The sequence below is a fragment of the Pelmatolapia mariae genome, linkage group LG5, assembly GCF_036321145.2.
Source record: "Pelmatolapia mariae isolate MD_Pm_ZW linkage group LG5, Pm_UMD_F_2, whole genome shotgun sequence".
NCBI classification, from domain to species: domain Eukaryota; kingdom Metazoa; phylum Chordata; class Actinopteri; order Cichliformes; family Cichlidae; genus Pelmatolapia; species Pelmatolapia mariae.
Window position 1 is genome coordinate 13,656,802 of NC_086231.1, and position 20,683 is coordinate 13,677,484.

The following is a 20,683-nucleotide window of genomic DNA, read 5'->3' on the forward strand; positions in this document are numbered from 1 at the left end:
AATGGAGAGTCATCTTCACACACTAAGGTTAGTTATGGAGTTCCACAGGGTTTTATTCTAGGACCAGTTCTGTTTACATTATACATGCTTCCCTTAGGCAGTATCATTAGAAGGCATAGCATACATGTTCACTGTTATGCAGATGACACTTAAACTTTATCTATCCGTGAAGCCAGATAACATATAGCAATTAATTAAATTGCAGGAATGTCTTAAATGATGGCCTCTAACTTTCTGCTTCTAAATTCAGATAAAACTGAGGTTATTGTATTCAGCACTAAAAATCTAACCAGGTATCTAACCAGATTCTTACTCTGGATGGCATTGCCTTGGCCTCCAGTAAGACTGTGAGGAACCTGAGAGTCATTTTTGACCAGAATATGTCCTTCAATGCAGATAGTAAACAAATATGTAGGACTGGTTTTTTCCATTTCTCAGAGAGACGCTGAAAAACTAGTTGATGCTAGTTGACTACTCTAATTCGTTATTGTCAGGATGTCCTAAAAACTCCCTGAAAAGCCTTCTGTTCAAAATGCACAGCAAAGTACTGACAGGGACTAGAAAGTGAGAGCATATTTCTCCTATACTGCATTCTCTTCATTGTCTTCCTGTTAAATCCAGAATCAAATTCAAAATCCTGCTCCTCACATACAAGATCCTGAAGAATCAGGCTCCATCTTATCTTAATGAACTTGTAGTGCTGTATCACCCCATTAGAGCACTTTGCGTTCAGACTGCGAGCTTACTTGTGTTTCCTAGAGAATTTAAAAGTATGGGAGGGAGAGCCTTCAGTCTTCAGGCCCCTCTTCTGTGGAATCAGCTTTCTGTTTGGATTCGGGGGACAGACGCCCTCTCTACTTTTAATGCTAGGCTTAAAACTTTCTTTTTTGATTAAGCATATAGTTAATGTTGGATCAGGTGACCCTGAATCCTCCCTTAGTTATGCTGCAATAGGTCTAGGCTGCAGGGGGATTCCCATGATGCATTGTGTTTCTTCTACAGTCACTCTTTTCACTCAATATATGTTTATACACCTCTCTGCATTTAATCATTAGTTACTATTAATCTCTGGCTCTCTTCCACAGGATGTCTTGTCTTCAATCTGCTGGTTGGGGATGGATTATTGTGGTTTTTCAATAAAATTGAAAACCATTAATTTCAGTGCCATATATTCTCTGATAACAAGATCTTTCTAGCTATCACATCTAGAAGAATTGTGTTATCAGACAATAATATGAACCATACCCAATTTAGAGTACTGTAAAAACATCTAGAGCCACGCCAATTATTATCTGTAACAAGGGAAATTGGAGCAATGATTTAATGAAAAGTGCAAATATACACAGAAATAAAGTATATAAGGTAAAAACAAACCCATCTCTCCCATCTCGCTGGATTACAATGCCACTGCTGCTCTGCTTTGTGGCCCCTTTGCCACCCCCTGTTTTAGCCCCTCCACCACATCATCATCCACCAGTAAGCTCAAGTGGCTCAAGATGGTTATTTTAATTTTAATGGTTAATATTTTTCAAAAGAGTCATGAGGTTGCTGCTGACAGACAACATACTCTACCTGCTGCTGTAATAAGAGCTGTCAAACTGAAATACTTTGTCGCAAAGTCATTTGATTCATATATCAGTAACATCACATGATTTTAAATATACAGTTTTGAGAAAATAGTTTTGAAAAGAAGTTTTTTGTCTTCCATTACACACACTTAAGGCATATTACAAAGATGTTAAAAGAGAGAAAGATGGAAAAGAAAGACCCTTCTACTAGAAAAATTGCTTCTGTTCCTCCCTTCCTTAAAAAAGAAAAAAAAATACAATCATCTGTTTTATAATTTTTCAAGGTGATGTGATTTATCAGCAGAACTGGGACATAATGACAGTTAATGTATCTATATATGGTGTATCTACTTATCGTAATAAACATGTAGCAAAGTGTAATTGTTTTTCGTGGCTTAATCTGTTCATAAGTCATAAATCTTGGCACATACATAATGAGTAGATAAAGCTTATTTATAAAGCATTTTTCACAGAGCATAGCCACCAAGGACTATACAACAAAACAGATTAAAATAACTATATACAATCAAGTTACGACACAGAATAAAGTAAAAAAGTAGTTTACAAAAAACACCAATCAATAACAAATCTCAAGAGAAAGCCTGGCTAAATAAAAAAGTTTATAACTGCGTTTTAAAAGAGTCGATGTCCCCGCTAGTCTTTAATCTTCTATGAGGAACAACAAAAAAATTCTGAGCTTGTGACTGAAGACTGGGAGTAGCAGCATTTTAGTAAGAAGCTGACCATTTTGTACTTTATATGCAAGTACAATAATTTTAAAGAAAATCATAAATCTACTGGAAGCCAGTGTACAGAATATAAAATAGGAATAAAGTAAGCTTACCTACTAGAATTTGTTAATAATCTGGTCGCAGCATTTTGTATAGTTTGGAGGCCTGAAAACCGACAAACAGGCCTTTACAGTAATCTAACTGCAATGACACAAATGGATGAAATTTTCTCTAGTTTGACCAAGCTGATTTTATGTCAAAGTTAAAATATAATCATGGTCTCAACCTTGGCAAGAACCTACTTCCATCAGGAAGGAGATACTGCAGTATCCGGTCCCGAATCAGCAGACTGAGAGACAGCTTTTTCCATCAGGCCATCAGACTGCTGAACACTTCATAGACACCTCACCTTTACTTACCGGAACTTCAACATTATGCACTCCATAAATGCCACTTGTTTTGCACAATATCCAACTGCTGACCTCTATATATTTAATTTAATTTTATATATATGTATACACCTGCTTGAGATTGAACTGGTGTGCACATGACCCATTAACTAAAGTGAATCTGACATGCTGCTCTGGAAGGGCTTTTGTATTAGGAAGGGTAGAAAAATTCTATGGTTACCTGTAATTTTCCAACAGACTTAAAAATATGCAGGTGCCTCAAAGTGAGGTCCAGGCTGCTTACAAACTTTCTCCTCCGCTGACATGCATACAGTGTAACTCATGCACAGAGGAAGCAATTACAGATAAAGTGTGTCACTTTACAGGTTTTGGATAATGTGTTTTATATATATGGACAAATAGATACAGAAAATATATCCTCTTACTTCAACACTAAATTAACCCATGTCAGGTCAGATGCATCACTTTCCAATTTACCCTCAGCCTGGGGTGCATTAGTGGATTGTTAGAAAGAAAGAAAGAAAAAAAATCATTACAACAACTTCCCCTGTTAACTGTGAAGATATTGTTATTGCCTTTACAAACAAATATAATTACTGTACAATTCTCCTGCAATTACAAAGCCCAATTAAATCACTCTTTAATATAATAGGCATCTTTTTTCTTACCATTTCAGACTAATGCTCTAAGCTGCCTTCAGAGGGCCACAGGTCTCTCATGAGGTGAGCTGAGTAACTCAAATACTCGTTGAAGGTGAAGCAGCGATTGGGGAAATGACTGCAGGGTTTTATGGTACATCAGTATTTATTGCCTTTCAGCTTCTAGTAATAAAACACCAGATGTTAAAGCAAACACATGATCCATTGCGACCCACGGCAACTCCAGCACAGAACAAATTAATGTGGGTGTTTGTCTTTTACGTATGAGCACTTAGGGTAAACTTGAAAAAACTGAAATACTATTAGCATACTGACAAGAGTTTAAATGACAAAGACTGTTTGACTGGTTAAGTTTCATTGTCAAAGTGTCAGTCATAGTGGTGGAACCTACCCCAGATACTATATGGCGAGATGCTGGGTACACTCTGGACAGGTTGCAAGCCTCTCATAGGGCTAACACAGAGAGACAGACAACCATTTGCACTCACATTCACACCTATGGGCAATTTAGAATCACCATTTAACCTAACCCCACTAACTGTGTGCCTTTGGACTGTAGGAGGAAGCCGAAGTACCCAGAGAGACTCCGTGCAGATACGAAGAGAACATGCAAACTCTACACAGAAAGGGCCCGGTCAGATGGTAGTTTCCAACCCAGGACCTTCTTGCTATAAGGGAACAGTACTATTATTAAAGTCCTTTCTTTTTTGCCTATTTTAAAGATAATATGGCACCAGTATTCCAGTGGATCACTTAGCTCTCAGAGTGTACACTTCTAGTCCACAAAGTTTCTAAAAGTAGAATAGGAGGCAGAAAATTCATCCTTCAGGTCTCTCTCTTGTGGAACCAGCTCTCAGTTTGGGTTCAAGAGACAAACACCCTCGATGCATGGATCACTTATATGCATTCATATGCTACTGCGTGTAACAAACCTGTTTTGTTTTGTTTGCTGTGTCTGTCTGCTCTGCTTTTCTGTCTACTCATAACCCTTCCCGAGCCTGCTTCTGGTGGAGTTCTGTTCTTCCTCTTCATTGTCAGCATGTTAAAACAAATTAAGTTTAAGTTGTTTGGCCGAAACTGCTGGTGTCTATCAGTCTAGGGTAATTTCAGTTTGTTTTCTTGTTTTCTTACCTTTTTACCTCTACCTTGTTTTTTTTTTAAACTCTGACAGAACTGGGAAAAAGGATTGCAGCCAAAAGCTAGGGTGAAGGAGAAGTGTCATTAAAATAAATAAATAAATAAGGAAGAGAAGCGACATCTCCTTCAGCAAATCTGAAAGACAGACTGGATTATGACTTTAGTCAGATTATCAGTTGACCTGATATATATTTTTATGTATTTTTACACACACACACACACACACACACACACACACACACACACACACACACACACACACACACACACAAAGTTTACCATGTATGTTTTTAAAACATGTATCACTTGCCCCTTTAACCTCCTAGGACCTGCCGTCCACATATGTGGACATCACATTTTTGGTCATTTTGACCAAAATACTCAGTTTTGCTCTACATGGGCCTGATATCCACTTACGAGGACATTATACTGCTACTGTTCTATCAAAATTTTAAATGAATATCCTCATTTGTGGCTCTCATATTTCGTAAAAACAAAAATAAGGTAAAAAAAAAAAATCTGGAAATTCTTTGTTTTTACATTCATCGGGCCCCAATATGCCCAAATATCAAAGAGAAATTAAAAATGCATGTTGTGGAAGAGTTCGGGTCTTAGGAGGTTAAATTTGCAGATTATCTCAAGTTGCCTCAAGTTCTGCTTCACACGGCAGAACCTTCTCCAGGCCTTCTGAGTAACCAGCTTCATCCAATATTACTAGAGCTGCTGTAGAGTTGATAGGAAACAAACAATCATGAAAAGCATAATTTTTGGCCTTTGAAATGATCTGCATTCTGCACGTCTAGTGGTTTGCGAATGTGGAACTTCTTTTTGACACTGGGGAAGGACACTAAATCAAATCTGAAGGGCCAAGGCGCCTGTTCCTGTTTTGAAGCAGAATTTGTTAAAATCAAAATCACAAGGACTTCAGTCATAGCCTATCTAAGAGGCAGCTGGTGTGGCTGTGTTGGATTAATCCATTTTGTTTTTTACATTTCACAAAACAAAAAACCCAAAAAACAAAACAAAACAAAAAAAACCTAAGTGAGAACACAAGCTGTGTCCCAGTTCAGGAGCTGCTCCTTCTGGACTGAATTTTCTATCGGTAGATTGGTGAGGTCTTCCCAAGCCCAAGACACAGAATAAAGATCCATTTGCAGCCCCTAAGTATCCCATTGCTGTGAGCTTTTCTTTATTGAATGGAGAGTTTAGGTGTCTTAGTCTAAAATCAAAAAGTCTCCTGAATGTTGGAGTTATATTGTGTTTAGGTAACTAATGAAATTCATTACAGGATGTGAATAATAAAGGTTTGTCTGGTGCATGTCCTTGTTACAGCTCTGATATGTGAGAAGCTGTCACAAATCAAACTTACACTGACTTGTGGACGGGGTCAATCTGAAATGGACACACCTTCATGGGCCACTTCCTACAAAGGCTCTGACCTGTCTACTTAGGAAAAGGTCTGTAACATGTTACATGGTGTGAAAGTTGCCTTCGGAGCCTTAATGAGCCCTTCAGAGACCCCATTTATAAAATGGTCTGGAATTTATACTTGACCTTAGACATTAGATCATTCCCGACTGTGTGCTTAATTCCATAAGGATGCTGAGTATTTGATTAAAAAAAAAAAAAATCTAGCTTGAGCAGGTTCCCAGAAACCTTATTTGATGTAATGTTACCTATAAATCTCCTGCCACAAATGGGGGCATAGTAAGGAACAGCCTATACCAAAAAAAGAAATGCTTAGTTTTTGGAAGACAAAGTCACAGCAACAGTTGGGGCAGATGAAGACAGGTAACACATATAGTTTGGTAAGATGAAAGACAAGGATAAAAAAAATAATTGCGGCTAATAGTAACAGTAAATCAGCTCAGTGGAAAGAATAGTGATATATATATATATATATATATATATATATATATATATATATATATATATATATATATATATATATATATATATATATATATATATATAACTGTGGAATTAAGTTAATGTTTGGGGAAATCAATAGTTCCATTATATAACCAGCAGGAAGATTACTTATGTCAAGTAAAGGCCAGGTGGGGCTTAAAAATAAAGCCAAAGTACCATATAAAATTGGTTCCAAAAGAGGCTCAATGTTCAAGCTAAATTATCAACTTAACAACTTAAGAACACGAATAAATATGTTTGCAGCTTAGTATAAAACAAGAGAGAGCTAAGTGTAAAATCAAAACTGTCGATTTACCAGTTCAGCTACCTCATATATGGTCATGAGCTTGCAGATAGAAAAAGATGTGGTACGTAGATGTAGTGACATAGAAACAAGCTCTTCCCACTGAGCAAACAAACGTCTCCGCTACATAGGGCTACCACCACCCACAAAGCATTAGCATTAGCATTAGCTAAAAGAGAGAGAAAAAAAAGAGGCTGACAAAAGTCCAAAATGGAATTTCACAGTTAATGGTTCATGTCTTCAATCGCTATGATCTAGAACAGGGGGATGCAGTAATTTCCCAAGGGGCCACATGACAAACTGGGACTAATGAGAATGGCCGAATCACTAAGCTGAACTAAGTGCTGCTCAATATTAATTTGACCTCTTTATGAACTGCTACTGGCAAAAGCAAATGCTATAATTATAATGAACAATAAAAATGTGAAATAAGCATAGTAAAATCAGCAGCATTTTCTCACTGTTTAATCAACATACCATGAAACAATTGACTTTTTGCTAAAATGTGGACATTTTAGCAAAAAGTCAAGCTTCATACAAAGTGCTGTTGCTATTTTGCTTATATTTTATTTATATTTTTTCTTTTTCATTCACAGAAACAAAGTCTATTTTGGATTTGAACAAATGCATTACAGTCAGGTTCACCTGAGAGCTCTATAATGTCTTTGCCTTTCTTCCCCCAAAAAAGTCTTGAATTTCTGCTCTCACTTCCCAAACTCTTCTTAGCACTTTATTTAGTCTGTCTCATAGCTATTATTTTCCGTAGTTCCCCGGAGCAGACAAAACTAAATAAAAAAATAGTTTTTTGCAGGTAATGTCTTCACTATATGTCATTTTTTCCACCTCACTTTAATATTTCAATGAAATCTTCTCCCATGTTTATTGCGGACACTGCCCAGATTTTGTGAAAAAAGTCGTGATATAAAATTCTTAGCATGCTGCTGATTCAGTTTCCTTTTGAACTCATTATCAAATATCAGTTCACAGATTTCAGAACCAACAAAACACCTTCCTTAATATCGGTCTCAATTTTCTTGAGACCAAAATTGTTTTTTAAATGCTGAAACTCATGGCTGTTTCTGTCCATGTATCCTAGTTGTCCAACACCTGGAACACTGCACCTAAAAAAACCCAGGACATGCTAGACAAAAAAAGTTTTCAAATTCTGAGTCAGCAAGTGAAATTTGTTAAAGTACAGCTGAAAGAATCTCAAAAGCAAAATGCTTGCATTGACAATTCAGCTGCATTTGATTGCACATACATAGGTGCGTAAATAAGAAAAAATAAATAAATATCTGGTACCTTAAAAATAAAACCAACATACTTGTAGTGTGATTTCCATTAAAATTGTAAAAAAAAATGAAAGGGCTTCTCTGATGGGGAGTTTATATAATGTCATTGTGGCTCCATGGTGTAGTGGTTTTAACATATTCGCCTTAAATGTAAAAGATCCCCAGCTGGAGACCGAAATGAGACACAAACCCAGCCTTTGTGGGACACAAGCTACTACTCTGTATCACAACTATTTGTTGGTGACCCCTTAGAAAATCAGGGTGCGATTAGTCTTCTTCTCTTCCTTCCTCTCCTTCTCCAAGGTTTAGTTAACAATCGCTTTTGACCAAAATGATTTAAAGGTAATACAAAGGTTTCTGTCACATCGTTCAGTCTGGTAAATGCTTGGACATATACTTGTACCAAACACTACTAAAAAACAACAGATAGAGCAAGTCCCTTGTGTTAGTTGTCCATGCCACAATAAGGTTATAGTTTTCCTGAGAAAAAAATTGATAACTACATTTTTTTAGATGAGGCCACAGATCTGGATATTGTTCTGAGACAGCTCATTATTCTCTTTTCTGTGGCTGGTGTCCCACCAGATCTACATTTTCAGCCAAACTGGCAATCATCCTTTATTCCTTGGCCCTCCTACGTTCCTTTCTACCCAAGTGCAATTGTCAGTGAGCAAATCCCATGTCTTTTGTTAGGTCATCATCACAAAGAAAAAATAAACATCTTTTCTTCTTTTCTTTTCTTTTTCTTTTTTTTTGAAATGAAAAACGAAAGCAGATCCTAAGACTTTGGAACTTTGGAACAAGCTCGGGCTCATGGGTGTAGTAATGACAGGGTCGGAAATCCAGTGAGCAGTGTTTGACATGTGAAAAACTGAGTGCCATTTACTTTATGTTTTATTATCTCTTATGTGATGACTGAAGTTATGCCTCTCCCCAGCTCCGTGTTTTTATTTTAACAATGTGGTTCAACAAATTCTCAATCTTACACTGCAAAATGGGTCTGCGCATTCCAAAATGACACATGTTGTTTCTGATCTACCCTCACTTTTCTTAACATATGGTTATATTAAGGCAGCTAACTCTTTTTGGTCAAAATATTTATCAGCGAAAACAAAAAGCCTTATTCGTGCAAACTTCCCCCCAGAAGAGATTTTGTTGAGGGACAACATTTAAGTATGAGTTATAGTTGACACATGTTGGGCCATAAAACAACGCAATTTGCCTTTTTAGCCCTTAGGCTGCCGTAAGCTATGAATCTAGACGTTCAACACTGCCTGTGAATTAAATAACCCTAACCCTCATTTAGAGCTTTTTACAAATGTTTTCTTTTGTCACGAGAACATACTGTGCAGGGACACAAAACAACACTGGGAAATGTCTTTTTTGTGTACCCTCCAAACACTTCCCAGCAAGCATTTTGATGTTGAATACCATCAGTCATATTTTTCTTGAACATCAAGCAGAAGTGATGATTGTGCTAAAATAAGAATAATAAAAATAAGAATCACAATGAAAAGTTCACACACATGTATTTATGATATATGTATATATCATAATTTATTTTTAGTTATCAAATATAAAGAAAAAAGTAAAAACACAATACAAAGCTACCTGATATCCAGTAATGCAAGACTGAAAAAGGAGTGGAGTGTCTGAACAACCATTTAGTAATCAAAGAGCCAGATGGTTGTATTTGTTTTTTGTTATTGCTTAATTGCAATAATGTGATCAATATGTTTTGCTTTGTATGAGCAATAATCAATAATATGATCAATAATACCTATAACTGGTCTGTTTCTAGTAGAATCTTTGCTTTGCCTGAGATAACACTGATGTTTCAACCATGTTTGCTGGCTTGACTAGCAGCAGGTTCTTGTTTTTGCAGTCCATTTCCATATGTGGTTATGTTTTCTTACTTGAATAATGTTGTGTCTAAAAGAGGATAAGCTCTACGGACCATTGTACATTTTTGTGTCCAGTCGCTCACAGGAGACTAAGCTTAGCAGGTTTTCTGTGCAGTCATAATACTTAAAAAAAATATCATATGGTTTTGTTTTTCTTAGAAGCTGCTGGTAGTAATCTGACAAAGCGCAGAGCAGCATAACTTCCAAGCACCTCATCTGCTCTGTTAAACACACTCCCATAATGATGTGTGACACACAGGATTTTGTGTGTGTTGTTCGGAAATGCGAATACATGCACAAAAATGACTCTTATATACAAAAACGGCTCTTATATAGCACTTCAGTATCTTGCCCAAGGCCACTTTTCCAGACCAACCTTGCCATTAGATGACCTTCTCTACCCCCTGAGCTGTAATCACCTGGTATATGCAGGCAGTCTCCCATCAAAGGCTAAACAAAGCCTAACCCCACATAGCACTTAGACAAGATCCAGGATGTTTAGGATGGTATGGCTGTAAGTTGTTGGCAAGACAGCATGTGAAGATGTGTGTGTGTGTTTGATAATGAATGTTAAGGTTGCAGTAAGTACATCTATTTTCTGTTTGCATCTAAGCCACTATGCAATTCAGTTTCAGTGAAATTAGTTTTGTAAGGTCATATTTACTCAGACTCATTTTTAACCCCTATGGTGTAATATGATGTATTATTGTACAGTCTTTACCTTACAATATAAAGCTCCTTGAGGGTTGGTAATTGAGTTTATTTGAATTGGATTGAATTGGACTGAATTCAATGTTGTCCCACCGTTCGGAGTTATAACATCCTCAATTCTTCCAGAACCGCTTTTTACCAGTTAAGCAATGTGTTTATGGGAATTTCTGACCATTCTTCTTGTCACTTAGACACTGATGCTGAAGCAGAAGGCCTCAGCTGGCCTTCTGCTCCAACAGCCACTCTAATTCATCCCAAAGGTGTTGTATCAGGTAAATGACTGTGCATGTCAGTCAAACTCTTCCACACCAAACTCACTCATCCATGTCTTTATGAAACTTGCTTTGCACTACTGGGAAGTCATTTTGGAACAGGATTATCCATAAGCTCTTGATGTGCTTAAACATCAAGAATTCCTTTAAGTCGAACTAAAGGCCTGAGCCCAACTCCTGAAAAAATCCAAACACCATAATCCAGTCCTCCTCCAAACTTTACACTTTGCACATGCAGTCAGACCAGTACCGCTGTCCTGGCAACTGCCAAATCATAATTTGTTAATCCAGAGAACACCTGTACAGTGCTCTAGAATCCAGTGGCAGCGGACTTTACACCATTGCATCTGACTGGAACTCGCTTCTGAGCTTCTGAGAGTGACCCAGTGTTTCACAAATGTTTGTAAAAGCAGTCTGCATACCTAGGTTCTTGATCTTATACACCTGTGGCCATGGAAGTAAAAGAACATCTGGATTCAATGATTTGAATGGGTGAGTGAATACTTTTGGCAATGCAGTGTACAAAAGAATAAGTGGCATCATCTGTTGGTTTCTGTTTATTTTAAAGTAACAACATTTACACCACTGCCTCAGTGTTTTTTTAAACCAGTTACCATATTTGGAAGAGAGTGTAGTGCAAAATCTTTTAGCTAAGAAAGCTTCTTTAAGTGTTAAGCTTCAAGAAGTCATGTTGTGACATCAGGGTACTGACATTTCCCTTCAAAAAGACCTCAGAAAAAAGTAGTTAGTTCAAACTATTTCTCATGTTATATTGGACCATATTGTTGCCAAAATGAAATGAGAAATGTGATGGAATTTCCAAGAGTTTCAAATTCTGCAATTAATTATTGACACTGTGATCAAATGTCATAACTGTGTACTTCAGTGAAATGACAAGTCCCGCTGATGAACATTCAAACCTGCTGTGTGTCTTGATCGATCATATTCTCAGATATCTTGGCAAAACACACACAGTTGGAAATCTTGGAAAAACACGCACGCACACAAAATAAATTTCCTTTTCATTTCTAGAATAGGGTTAGCATTTGATATGCAAGCGTCAGCGTTATGGGCAGACTTTGGGACCCATGGCCTATCCAGTAAAGTCACTGTGCCCCTTTAACTTTATACTTCTGATATACTTTAACTATGAGTCACATCATTTCATACAGTTTGGTAATGAATGAGTTAACACCCAAGTTATTGAGATGTAATTTCAGTTTAAGTATCTGGCTAACAGTCGAGTTCTTCTGCAGCACTCGTGGTAACCAGCATGACTAAAGAGGATACCGCAGGTCACACTTTGACCTATGCATGTCAGACTTTGGGAAGTGCCCCCATGTCCCTTCAGAACTAAAAAGAGTACATTCATCATCTTGTGCAGCCAGTATTAAAGCATGACCCCACTCTTAAAATTGCAAAACAAATGGGAATGTGTTAAAGATATTCTGCACTCATGTGCTACTTTCTTAGTATTTGTTGAGTTCCTTGATCCACCTGTGGACCTAGAGGAAATGTCTGTCCTGTTCATCTCATGCTATGCCTCTGCAATCTGAGACATATTTTTGCATTTTTATAACTTTAACTTAATTTCTCTATGTGTGTACTATGCAAGTACACTTGTAAAAATGCTGACCCTGTGGATAGGGAAGCTCTGGTACTATGAAGTTTCAATGGATGAAAGTAGCATTAATGTTTTTCATGCTCAGATATCATGTTTATTAGGGTCAATCTGTTATTTTGGAGAAAGACAAAAGTATTAAACAATCATTGAAGGCTAATAATCTATATTGATCTTGAGACGGGATATACTTTATTTTAAAGAAAAGCCTGTATTTATTTTCCAGAATAGGAGCCAGTACAAAGATTTCTACAGATGTGTCAACATTATAAAATGGCAGTGCTCTATTGCAATAGTGCTACTTTCCCCCCCCAAACTACCTGCATAGTAACTTTATTCCTCCCCAAACCCTGAGCCAATGCAATTTTCAGTCTGTTGGATCTAGATCACATTCTCTAAAAGCGCTCTGTTGAAATAGAATAGAATAGAATAGAATAGAATAATCTTTTAATTGTCCCACAAGGGGAAATTTGGTTGTAACAGCAGCAGAAGAAAAGCACATATACAAACAGAACAGGACACAGAACAGAAACACACAATTTTTACAGAAAAAAATATTTACATCATGGACAACAGTTACAAAAACAGAGTACTGTACAGTTATTAAGATAAAAGTATAGGTTTTTTTTTATATAAACTGAGAAAAATAATGTGCAAGTTATAACAGTAGTAGTTGTTCGGTGGATTAGTGCAAATTACAGCACTGATGTAAATGTCTGTGTTTGTTGGGAGCAGTTTTGATTGTACAGTCTGACACCTGATGAGTTTATCCAACCTCTTCCTCTCAGTTGCCGATAAACTGCAGCTCCAACATACAACACTGTAAAAAATGATGGATGCCACCACAGAGTCATGGAAGATCTTTAAAAGCGCTCCCTGGACTCCAAATGACCTCAGCCGCCTCAGCAGGTAGAGTCTGCTCTGACCCTTCCTGTAAAGAGCATCAGTGTTGTGGCTCCAGTCCAGTTTATTATTCAGGTGAACACCCAGGTACCTATAAGAGTCCACTATCTCAATGTCCACTCCCTGGATGTTCACCGGTGTCAGTGTGGTGGGTCTGCGTCTCCAGAAGTCAATTCAATTCAATTCAATTCAATTCAATTCAATTTTATTTATATAGCGCCAAATCACAACAACAGCCGCCTCAAGTCACCACCAACTTCTTGGTTTTCCTGGCGTTGATCAGCAGGTGGTTCTGCTGGCACCAGTACACAACGTCCAGAGTCCACTGAGTCGTCCTCACCTGGGATGATGCCGACTATGGCAGAGTCGTCAGAGAACATCTGTAGGTTGATCTGGAGTTGATAGAGAAGTCTGCAGTGTAGAGGGTGAAGAGGAACGATGCCAGCACAATTCCCTGTGGGGCCCCCGTGCTGCAGACCAGCGTATCAGAGACACAGCCCTGTGTCCTCACATACTGTGGGCGTCCTGTGAGGTAGTCCAGTATCCACTGGGACATGTGGTGGTCCACTCCAGATAGCTCCAGCTTGTCCCTCAGAAGTCGTGGCTGGATGGTGTTGAAAGCACTGGAGAAATCAAAGAACATGATCAGAGCTCAGTGCAGGAGGTAGATGATGGCGTCCTCCACCCCGATGCAAACTGCAGCGGATCCAATGAAGACCTCACCAGGGAGGCGCAGATGGTTTAGAACTAACCTCTCGAGGGTCTTCATCAGATGTGATGTCAGGGCTACTGGTATGTAGGGTATTAACCTTGGAGAAGGGTGCACTCTCTGAGGACCTTTTTGTTTTTTTCTATGTATACAGAGTTTTGACAAAGAAGTCAGTTTAGTTTAGGTTGCACTATTATACCATAGTATAAAACTGGCATATTAAGTAGTACTTGAAGATGATGCAGTTAGGGGTGTAAAATTCAGGTCCTCAATGAACTTTTCATCATTATAAGATTTTGATCTACATAAGGGGAAAAATTGGCACAAACAAATCAATCATTATTTGTGATTCAGGGATGCTGGAATTGTGTTTCAAAACATAGTCACAGTTTGCTCCAGAATTACTGTTAGTAGAGCTAATCATATCACTTCCAGAAGGATAAAAGCATTTATTGCAAAACACTTTGGCTTGCAAATTCTCAAGCTTTAACAGAAACATTCTTTTGGCAGCCAAAAAGACTAAGAAAAGGCAATTTTTCTGTTATTTTTTTTTTAATGATAGCTGTGCGGTCCTGTTTCTTAATAAACCAGCAAAAGGCACACAGCATGTGAATCAATTCTCTTGCTTATCAACAGGCATGCCAACAGAGATCAGAGGCGCTAGTGTCTGTTTTTTAAGTCTAAAGGGAATGATATGAGTCCTCATAATTCAGCATCTGACGGGCTTAAATGTGCCTACAAAATAACAGAAAAGTTATAAATGTGGATGTCTCTATGTAAGATTGACCCTAAACACACTTGTCTAGCCAACCAGGAATGGCTCAGAAAAAAGAAGTCAACTGTTACGGACTGGCCAGTGGTGAAAAAAAAAGAGAGATTTGAATCCAGTTGAAATACTCGAGGCCTTGAAATAGGTAACGCATGCAAGAAAACCTCAAAAATCTTGCAGCTGAAGGAATTTTTAGCTTTTTGTCTCAGTCTCAGTGGGTCGAGGTCAGAAGTCCTGTGTTTGTGAAGCTGTCTGTTATTTTTCATTAGTGGATTGTTTTTGTTACTGTTGTCTGACGCAGTAGTTAAGGGAAAAAGAATTACAATATATACTTAAAAAAAGAAATATTGGCCTTAAAGCAATGAAAGAAAGAAAGAAACCCTAAAAAGAACTTTCTTTACACTCTTAGGTTCTATCCTAATGCTTCTCTTTTTATTGTTATTATTATTTTCATTATTATTATCGATGTAGCTGCAAGCTAATGATTTAAACAGCTGTGTTGTTCATGAAATCTGTGGGTCTTGCTTTATTGTTGTTCAGGGAAAGCAGAAAACATCTGTTGTAAAATACTGTTAGGAAACACTTAAGTGGGTGTGAATGAAGCCAGTTAGTACAATGACATTTTGAACTAGTTTTGCATCATGTCAGCTTATTTATTAACATTAACATCAATACCCAGTGAAATTATTTGTTCTTTGAATTAATTTTGTAAGTACCAGACAAATAAACAGTGTAAAAATAAATGTAAATGAAAAGATGCTATATTTGCCAATTTTAAAAAGCTGTTAAAATATTTTATTTCAGTTCAACACAATATCTCCACTACATCCATCTGTTTGGTAGAGTTTCAAGGTCTGTGGGGTTTCAGAAATCTAATATAATAGCATATAATGAGATAATAATAACCCTGAAATGTGCAGTTATTTAGCTACAAGTTCAGGATTTTTATTTTGAGAGACATATTTCAATATTTTGGCACATATAAAAGCTTTTATAGTTGTCATCTACATTACAGCTGAAGACATAAAGAACCCAGAGAGACTCTCGAGATGGTTGCACAATAACCACATGGCTTAAAAGGACAGGCCAAGAACAAAATAATATTTTCCTCTAAACTTGGTTGGTATAAATGTTCACTGAGGAAGTACCAATGCTGAGGACTGTAACCTGTTCAAATCAAGAGACACATTTTTGTTCCCTATATAAAGGGATAGATGTGAGTTATATCTTTGTTAGATGTCACACATAATCAAATTAAAACCTTTCAGAAAGACAACAAAAACCTTTCGGTGACAGAGCTAATCCATCAAGTAGGCACAAAACAGAAAAGGATGAACAATGCATTTTGAATGATTCAAATTAAAGGCATGTGTGGAACATCTCAGTTATTCTAAGATACTTCCTGCCATCTTACATCTTTTCTACACTTACTTAATGAGTTTTGATAGACTCTGTGGCTATAGCATTCTGCCTGGGGAGCAGCGATATCCTTGATCTCGAATGTCTGAACCCTTCCCCTGTTCAAATATTCAAATGGACTTCCAGCCGTACAATGACAGATTCAACTTTTTTGCAGATTCACTTGGCAACCATATGACATAACTTAGCTGTAAACAGTGCAGGTTCTCACTGATAGACACATGCTCACTGCAGAGGCTGAAACCCCCAGACTATATACTCTTAACCCATACACCAAAAACACTTAAGAGACAGCTATCATGCTTTGGGTCTCCACAGATTTCTTCATGTAATAGACAAGAGACTCACTGTGACTACTTGGGAACTTTCAATGCCTGCTTTTCTTTTTTAACAAAAAAACCCCTTAATGTTATTGTCTCTATGTCCCTTTTCATTTCAACATGAATACATAGTAACTTATTTATTGTAGAAATCACACCAACATCAATCCTATTATGGCAAAATAATCTTTGATGTCATAAGTTAACAATCCTAAAGTCACAGACACCTTCATGTTTTCGCTGTTTACTCTCTGGAGCAGTAAAAGTGTCTGAAATACTAGTTACATGAAATATATGACATTAAAAAAACAATACTGTCAAAGCAATGAAAGGAAAAGGAGTGGCACAAGAATACTGGGTTGTACATGAGAAAATAGTTTATTGCTAATGTTATTGATAGACAGTGATTTAAATAGCTGTATTACTGATGAAACACATAACCTTTGCTTTATAGAGATATTGATGCCTACGCCGTACAGTATAAATGTCCTGTGCATCACACTTGAAAAACATAAGTGAATAAAAGATTTTCCCCATTTTTGGATGAAAAGATTTTATTTAATTGATGTCTGAGAATAAAAAAATATAAAAAGTTTTGCTTTAATTCCAACTGCTAATACCCAAAGTCAAAATACTCCATTTAAAGTTTTAGAGTTCCTTTAAATCTTGTTTGTGCAGATGTGAACACAGTAATTATACTTGGGTGTGGAGGAAATCAACCGCATGAAGATATCAAGAGGAGGTGGTCTCAGTCCACTTCCAAACAAACACCATAGTGGTTATTTTATGGTGAGAATGGGATCCAAACTCAAACTGCCAGATGTTCACTCAGACAGTTTGAGCTAGATGCATTCTTGCAACCAGGTATACTTTGCATTCCAGGATGCAGCAGAGTACCACTGATGTGAAGCATGCACAAACTATAAAGTTTTGTCCAGATAAATATGAATATTAGATGTAAATTCTCCACATTATTCACTAGTCCAGAAAACGGTAGCTTCTTGCTGTATTAACTTTGGTTGCTTGTAAAGCACAAAAACCTGGCCAATAAAAGCACTCAGTATTCTTTCATGGTTTGTAGAGAAGTAGTTTTCTATGTGTGCAAAGAAACCAAACTTATCATCTGATTCAAACTATAGAAAACAAACTCTAGCTGTGAAAATGCATTAGATTCAAGTATATTACAAAACTACAACAACTACTTTAATTATTCTGGGGAAAAAAACAAAATCAAAAAGGGTGTTTCAGCACATTCAGGCTCAAAAGCTGCATAATGATTTGCTATAATTTGTAAGTTAACCAATGGGTTTCATATAGGCAAAATGAGCTCTCTAATCTGGTGCATGCATGTAACTGGTGCTTGTATCTGAAGTGTTATCCAGTCAGCAGTCAACATTCTCATTTCTAAGATGCTTTAGATTGAACTGTTTCATGTACTGTTGAACAAAGCTGAACTTTTATGATGCTCAATTCTGAAAATTTGAAAATATAAACCCAATTTCAAAAAAGCATGGACACTGTGTAAAATGCAAATAAAAACAGAATGCAATGATTTTCAAATCTTACAAGCCCATATTTGTTCACAATAGAACATAGAAAACATCAAATGTTTGAACTGTGGAAATGTAACATTTAATAAGATTGTCATTTTTAATGTAATGACAGCAACATGTTGGTACAGGATCATGTTTATCATTGTGCAGCTTCCCATCTTCTTTTAACAACAGTCTACTTTTGTCCTACTAAAATATGCAATAATGGGAACATCTCCCATCCAGCCAATTCCAAAGCATGTATATAGCATTTATGGTGCATTTCAGCAAATTCCATATTCACCAAGGAACGCCCGCATCAGAGGGGTAGATTTTGATTGAACCTAGGGTTCCACTTTGCCTGGTCCATAGAAAGGACAGTGGCATTACTGGATCATATTTACAAATGGCTTTTTCTTTGCCAAAAATTTGATTCTGTTCATTCGGACGTAGCGCTTTCAGTTGGAAAAATGTTTCGTCACTCATCCAAGTGAATTCTTCAAGTGAATTGTCATGACCTTTGATCAATAACCATTGATCAATGGTAGAATAGAATAGAATAGAATAATCCTTTAATTGTCCCACAAGGGGAAATTTGGTTGTATCAGCAGCAAAAACACACATATACAAACAGAGCAGGACACAGAACAGAAGCACAATTTTTACATATTTACATCATGGACAATAGTTACCAGAGCAGAGTACTGTACAGTTGTTTAAATTAGCGTACACATAGTGTGCAAACGGAGCAGGATACTGAAAGATGTTTAAATAGTTAAGAATATTTAGAATATTGGTCATATTGGTCATGAATTCCATTCAGAGAGAGTTGGGAAATGGCTGCAATCTCAGTATTGTAAGATGGTGAAAGATGTACCCTTTGGTCCCCTTCTCAATTCAGAGACAGTCTTTGACTTAAATGGCCTCCTTGACTCCCTGCTGACAATTTACATATTAATGATAAAGGAAGTGACCTTACAGCCCATTGTTTGTTAGTGGGGCTAGTTTGATTCATTGTGCAAATGTACTGTTTGTCAGGTTTGGGAAACCTGCAGTCAGCTGATACTGAAGAAGTCAGTTGGATGACTGATGAAATGTTTCTCCCACTGAAAATGCTACGTCCTGACCAACAGAATCAATATTTTGGGATTTCCTTACCCGGATGATTGAGCATGCATCAAGGCTTTTTCTTTGCATGATAGAGCTTTAACCTACATTTGCCGATGGCAATGTGAAGAGCCCACGTGATTTCCATGACAGAATCGTGCCTGTTTTTGATGCAGTGCCACCTGATGGTCATTTAATACTGATTTTTAGCCTTGTTCTTCACACACAGAGATTTCTTCAAATCTGAATTCAGATTAGATCTGAATCTTTTGATGAATTTATATACTGTACACAATAAGATAGTCAAAGCAATTTTACATTTAGGAATACTTTTCTAAAATTGTTCCATAATTTGTTAATGCATTTTATTTATATTCAATTAAAGGAGCTTCTTGAGTCCAAGGTAGTAACAACAAGTTGAAGCATAATGCAGAAGCATGGTTTCTCTCACCATGTGGAAAAAGTTAAACCTGACTGTCAGTGACATGCTCCAGTTTGACTGTTCTCTGAAACTTTAAAAAAAATATTTAGGAGTTGTTCTTGACCCCTTGCAGCATTTGGGGTATCACGCAAGAAGGGGCTTACTACTTTGCAGAGACAAAGCTTCAAATTAATATATTCAAATTCATGGGAAAGACTGCCTTTAAATGCTTCAAACAGGGGGGATTTATATATTTAGATACTACTTGTGACCTTAACTACAGCCCTTACATTGTTATATTCTAACCTCAGATTGTGTTCCGTCATTCCCCTCTAGCTACAGCATTGCTGTGTTTTTGCTCTGGCTTTGTTTTGGTGGTTTTCCTTTTTCTTGTCTCCATGCCACATCTGATGTAACATTTTTCCCACACTGATCAAACATCAGCATTGTACTGGTCTGCCAAAAAGAAAAAGGTAAAAGGTAATCTTTTCTACCTTACATATTGCTGAATAGCTTAATCTGCAATAATATTGCTTATTTTTACAAAATTATTACTTCTAGGTATTGATTAAATTATTCATGACATGAAATTAGCATTGAAATTAAAAATTGAGAGAGGTTATTAGTCTGCAAGCAGGGAAATTGGAAAAGTATGTTTGGTTTTGTGGAAATGATTGTGGACTTGGTGTCATGGTCCCTCAGTCCTCACTGTGTGAACCTGCCTTTTTCTGTTTGCATTGTGTTTTAAGTTCTGTGTTCCCTCCTCTCTCCTTTCCCAGTATCTGTGTGTGTGTGTGTGTGTGTGTGTGTGTGTGTGTGTGTGTGTGTGTGTGTGTTTGTGTGCGTGCGTGCGTGCGTGTGCATGTGTACTAGTTTAAGTGTTTTGTCAAGACTCTGCCTCAGTTATCACCTTCTGGCTTCCACACACCTGTGGGTCATCACATGCCTGTAATTGATGACTTCATAATTCTTCTTAAGGAAGC